The following is a 5,842-nucleotide window of genomic DNA, read 5'->3' on the forward strand; positions in this document are numbered from 1 at the left end:
CTTAATTCTACCGGTCGGCAGAAACTTCCTGCAGAAGACAGTTTTGACAGCAAACAGAGGACAGACAGCATATGGCATAGGATTTCAGGCACATGTGAGCTTGGTCATGTTTCCCATCATGTGTTGAACTCAGGAAAGCATGGCCCTCGATCCTCGAGCCATCAATTGTGCATGATAGTCCAAGTGATCAAGCTTGCCATTTGATGAAAAAAATGCATGCAACACACAAATGAGGACCAAGGCCTTATCACGTCGCAGTCAAAGGCCCCGGTGACCGAGAGTTAAGGCACGTTGCATCACTTATATTATGAACGCTCCTTAACCCTCACACTTGGTTTGACACCCCAAACTAAGTAATGCAATGCATGTTATGCAAACGTGGCTCAAAATGCAACAATGAGATGGAAATGCAAGGCATGCCAAATGCCATGCAACTAATATGGCAAGTATGCAATGCTAGGCATGCGAGATGCAAATGCAATGCAAATATGGACAATTTAAGCAATGGGACCAACATGTTACAACACCTCATGAAGCAATCATGCAACAAACATGGAGCAAGCATGCAATGGTGGCTTAAAATGGTAAAGGGGCAGACCTTAATTCACCTCAAAACAGTGCCAAAAAGTGCCCAAAATGATGGACAAACTCTCATACCAACATGCAAGCCAATGGTCCTAAGGCTAAGGCACAAAAAAAAAAAGGCCACTTTACTTCTACCAACATGACCAATCATGGCATGAATTAGACAAGTAAAAACAGAATTTTTACATGCAAAAATGGACCCCAAAACCTACTAACATGGCAGCTAAAGTGGCTCCAAAGAGGCGTATGCGCCGAAGCTCATTTCTAGGCATAAGAGGGCACACCCTCAAGGCATGAAAGAGGTCACATGCACACATATAAACATGATTTATGGATTGAAATATGGTCCTAAATGATGCCAAATCACGAGGATGGTCATAGCTACGCATGCTAGAGGTCAATATGCTCAAGGCTTACAAGCCAAAACACAAAGAGATGACACCAAACAAGGCAAGCATGACTGAAATAGATGGCCAACAGACCTTAAACATGGTAAAATAATGCCAACACCTTCATGGAACTAAGCCAACACATGCAAGAATCATGGCCTAAACATGAGATGCATTCCTAGGCCAAATAGGGAGGATGTAAAGCAAGTATATTAAGCATGCAAAAGGCCACAAATCTGACTAAAAACAGAGATGACATATGACCTAAAAACACCCAAAAACCTCTGAAAAAGGGCCAAAACCAAGCAAGCATGCATGTTACCCTTTGAGTCAAAATGCAAGGAAATAAGACAATGAAGGGAGAGGGGTGTCCCTCCCCTATGCAAGACTTCAAACCACCTTCCTCACCACTGAAAATCCCCTGGTTTTCAGTGGTGAGAAGACCAAAACACTTAAGCAAACAAGGCCTTACCAAGGAGGCAACAAAAAGGCCAAATAAGGCCTAAGAGGATGAGTTTGAACTCAAACCACAAAAGACCCCTGATGAAAGTTCTTAAGCATGAAAATATAAGCCTTTTTTATGTTATGCACAAAAACTAAATCATCAAGCAAGATAGGTAAAAGACTAGTGCAAGTTTGGGGAAACTAAAGCAAAGTGCTCACCCTTGAAGCACACCTCAAGAATAGCCAATGCAGCCCTCTCCTTTTGATCAAAAACAGCCCCAAAACTCAAGAATCAACCCTCAAAAGTCCTCAATCTCGGAGCAAGGTGTAATGGTGTGTGTATTAGTGCAAAAGTAAGGTAAAAGCACACTTTTAGGCCAAGAAACACACACAAGGGAGGAGAGAGAGGGAAATATAGAGAGAGGGTGTATCTATATGTATAAGCCCTAGTTTTGCCTTCAAAATTTCTAACCTAGAACAAGGAGAAGGCCCCTCCTCTTATAGAAGTCCCTCTTGCAAAGCTTATTCAACAAGCTTGCTTAGAGGGAAATCCCTCCATACACGTGTATGGAGGGAAGCAGAGTTGGTGCCAGCTATCACAGCTGGCACAAAATATCTACATAAAGTAGATGAACAGTGGTCGGCTCCTTAAAATTGCCATTTTGACAAAAAAGAGTGCCGACCGGCAATATATATTGCCGACAGAGACAAAAACCAGCCGGTGGCCTCTGGCCTCTGGCCATGGCCGGTGGTGTGTGGGGATGTCTCACAAGGCATTCCCTACCCCTCCAAGGCAAAATGCAAGTGTTTGGTGCAAAACCAGGCACTAAACGGTCGAGTTCGGAGATCTTGAGGCAAGGCGCATAGCCGAGACCTCCAGGAACTCCAAACGAACACAAACATGGATGATCACCGGGTGTTCTAACAGTGACGTCCAAGTCTTGAGGACGGTCAAAAATGGGGTGTCTACACTTGCGCTCGAGCGAGTCGCGCTCGAGCAGGATTGTTGGCGCTCGAGCGGGTAGTTCTCTTTCTGAAAAGTTCTGGGAGATGAAAAGCTGCGCTCGAGCGGACTGGTTCTTCACACTCGAGCGGATGTGTTTTGCTTTTGTTTCTTGGCGCTCGGGCGGTTATCCTTACGCTCGAGCGGTACCAGATATTTGTGCCTGACGCTCGAGCGTTCTATTCTCAGCTCGAGCGGGTCGTGTGTATATGAGTTATCCGCTGGGTGATTTTAAATCACTTTTCACTTTTCTTTCTCTCTCCTACTTTTTTTTAAAAACCCATTTTTGAGAGCTCCTCTCTCTAGAATCTCCCTTCTCTCTAGGGTTTAATCTAGCTAGGGTGTTCCCCTTACCTTTGGTCTTTATAAAAGTTGTGTTGATCGTCGAGGGCTATCTTTTAATCTGAAAATTTCGGGATTTGGAGCATTTCCGTTTCTTCATCTCCTTCGTTGAGCCCCATCATTCGAGGTAGGGATAACCTACTCCATCTTATGAGCTTTGTCTTTGAATTTTAGCATTTTGATATGTCGGGGGTTATTGGGTAATTTTGAGATAGTTTGGGCCTTTGTGTAATTTTACAAAAGTTAGGGTTTTAAATATATAAACCTATATGCATGTTAGGCATAGAGAAATGAGATTAATGTTGGGACATTGATGGAAATGGAACCTTAGGATTGTTTTGTGAATTATGGTAATTTGCCCTAATTGGTTTAATTAATTAACGCATATAATTAATTGGAGAAAACGAGGAATTGAATTGAGAATGTATGGGACTAAAGAGTGTAGTCGAATCTTTTATTGCTCAGCTAGTTGAAATGTTGATATATTATCCATTTGTGCATTTATTTTCTGCTTAGAAATAATTGCTTTGGGCTACCGGTGGAGGGTAGTGTTGATTGTTGTAGACAATGCATGATGATTAGGCAAACTAAAACTAATCAATTGGGTGTGTCATAGAGTATGACGGTTGATAGAATACATTAACTTTATGTATTGGTTGATTGTGCATATGGCCAATGTGTTTATATGCATTATGTGCAGACAGTTGATGGAATACATCAACTTTTTGTATTGATTGATTGCGTATGTGGTTTTGTGTTTATATGCATTACTTGTGTATGGGAGGAGATGGGGGATGTACTCCACGGTTTAGGGGAAGATGGGGGATGTACCTCTAAACCGGTTAATGGTTTAGGAGAAGATGGGGGATGTACCTCTAAACCGGTTAATGGTTAAGGGAAGATGGGGGATGGACCTAGGGATGCAGCTCATATGCTCTCCCATTGTAATGTTGGTATAGCTCATATGCTTATCTGTTGAAGTGTTGATATAGCTCATATGCTTATCTATTGAAGTGTTGATATAACTCATATGCTTATCTGTTGAAGTGTTGATATAGCTCATATGCTTATCTGTTGAAGTGTTGATATAGCTCATATGCTTATCTGTTGTAGTGTGATATGGCTTATATGCTTATCTATTGAAATGTTTGTTTGATTTGATATATCACTAAAATGTATATCATCATCGTTTGTGAAGTATAGAAGTAGTTTATGTGTTATTAATACAACACCAAAATGTGTATCCACCTTGAATTTCGAAAATGTTCTAGTGATGAACTATGATCTCATCACATGTTTTGGCCAGAGTACTGAACCTTGTTTTCAAACTCAAAGTTGAATAAGAAATGGAAGGTGAATTGTAACCTAGACTTGACCGTCATGGAATTGTAATAAGATGTAAATGGAAGTGTAAGTGTTGACCATCTACTAGTTGCTAATCTCTTAGTCATTGTTCATAGTTGGTTTAGTATATTTCTACTGGGTTGTGGCTCACCCTATATGGGGACATCATTTTCAGGTACAGGTAGCATGCCACTTCTAAGGACATAGTTTGGGAGGCTAGAGGCGGACATACTTTGGCTGTCTTATTTTCCTTGATTGTATTACATATAGTTTCAAGCCAAGGGCTTAAGGTGTAATTAAGTTAGCACTCTCTTTTGTAGCCAAGTGTTAACTTGGAAAGCTGTAAGCCCGTAGGGCATTTGTTTTTGTTGTAAACATGTAATACTTTTGTAATGAAATACTCTGATGAATAGATGAATGTGGACCTTTTATGTATCAATGCATGTCTCTATATGGATGGGTTTAATGTCATTATTTTGAGGGCGTTACAAAACAAGCTTCAATCTGTGAGAGAGAGAGCCTTGGAAAGAATCTTATAGACAGAGCTAATCAGGCTAATGGGTCTGAAATCAGATAGAGACAAAGGGGTTTTCCTTTTTTGGGATGAGGCTGATAAAAGAGCAATTGAGACCCCCAGCTATAATGATATGTTATTTCATTGAGCAAGATAGGGAGGTATGTCTGGTCATCGACAATTGCTGGTTTATGGCCACCGGCTACTTTTTCAATAAATTTTTTGATAATTGATAGCGATGGACAACGATTGATAGTAATGTGTAAAAACAGAAAGAAAAAGTAAATAGAAAAAGTATAAGGGTGAAAATAAAAACAAAAGATTATTTAAAACAATAATTTATACTTCCTACTAATATATTTCATTAATTATATTCTTGTAAACCAAAACAAATAAATTATTGGACCTAATACCATATACAATCATAGAAATACACTGTTGAATATATTTTCTAAAATATATATGTAGACAATTTATCTAAAATAATGTGTTGAGTTGTATACTTATCATTTTAAAATAAAAAACTCATCAAGATACATTTTATTAATAGAAAGACCATGTCGTGTCATTTTAGTAATTGTTTATATAAAAAATAATAATTTATGGAATAATAGCATTTTTTATTATAAATAAATAAATTTTGATTGATTGCGGCATGAACTGCTTATAAGCAATATTGTCTTTATCGGGTACATTGCCTTAGGAACAAAGCTTCCTCCCTATGAATCATTAGTTCTGCAATAACAAAGTGTTGGTGATAATTACAAATAAAATACCAGAAAATACAAATAATAAAAATTACAATAACTATTGTAAGGGTTGAGGCACGGGAAATTCGTTCTCTTTAAGGAGATTCAAGCCCTCTGCGGTTAGGCAAAGCCTCACACCGGTGCACTAGAAAAAATCTTGACTTGTTTCCCTCAGGATACAACAGCCCGGCTAAATCGTATAGTTAACCAATACTGCACAATTGGTTGAACCTAAAACTTTATCACATACACCTTTTATATTTGCCTGATAATCTCACAAATAAGAAACTTTAGCTACCAATAAGAGAGGTGAAAGGCTCAATTTATAGGAGAGGAAAGCTTGGTCACCAAGAAAGGGGTTAACTTGGAGGAAAAGTATAGGACAGGAAATTGGTGGGAAATTTCCTTGGAGGCTTGGTGGATAAGAATGAAGACTTGACTTAGAGACTTGGTAGGCAAGTTTTCTTCGAGA

This window comes from Camellia sinensis, chromosome 5 (assembly GCF_055761805.1).
Source record: "Camellia sinensis isolate YWXY chromosome 5, ASM5576180v1, whole genome shotgun sequence".
Classification (NCBI taxonomy): Eukaryota; Viridiplantae; Streptophyta; class Magnoliopsida; order Ericales; family Theaceae; genus Camellia; species Camellia sinensis.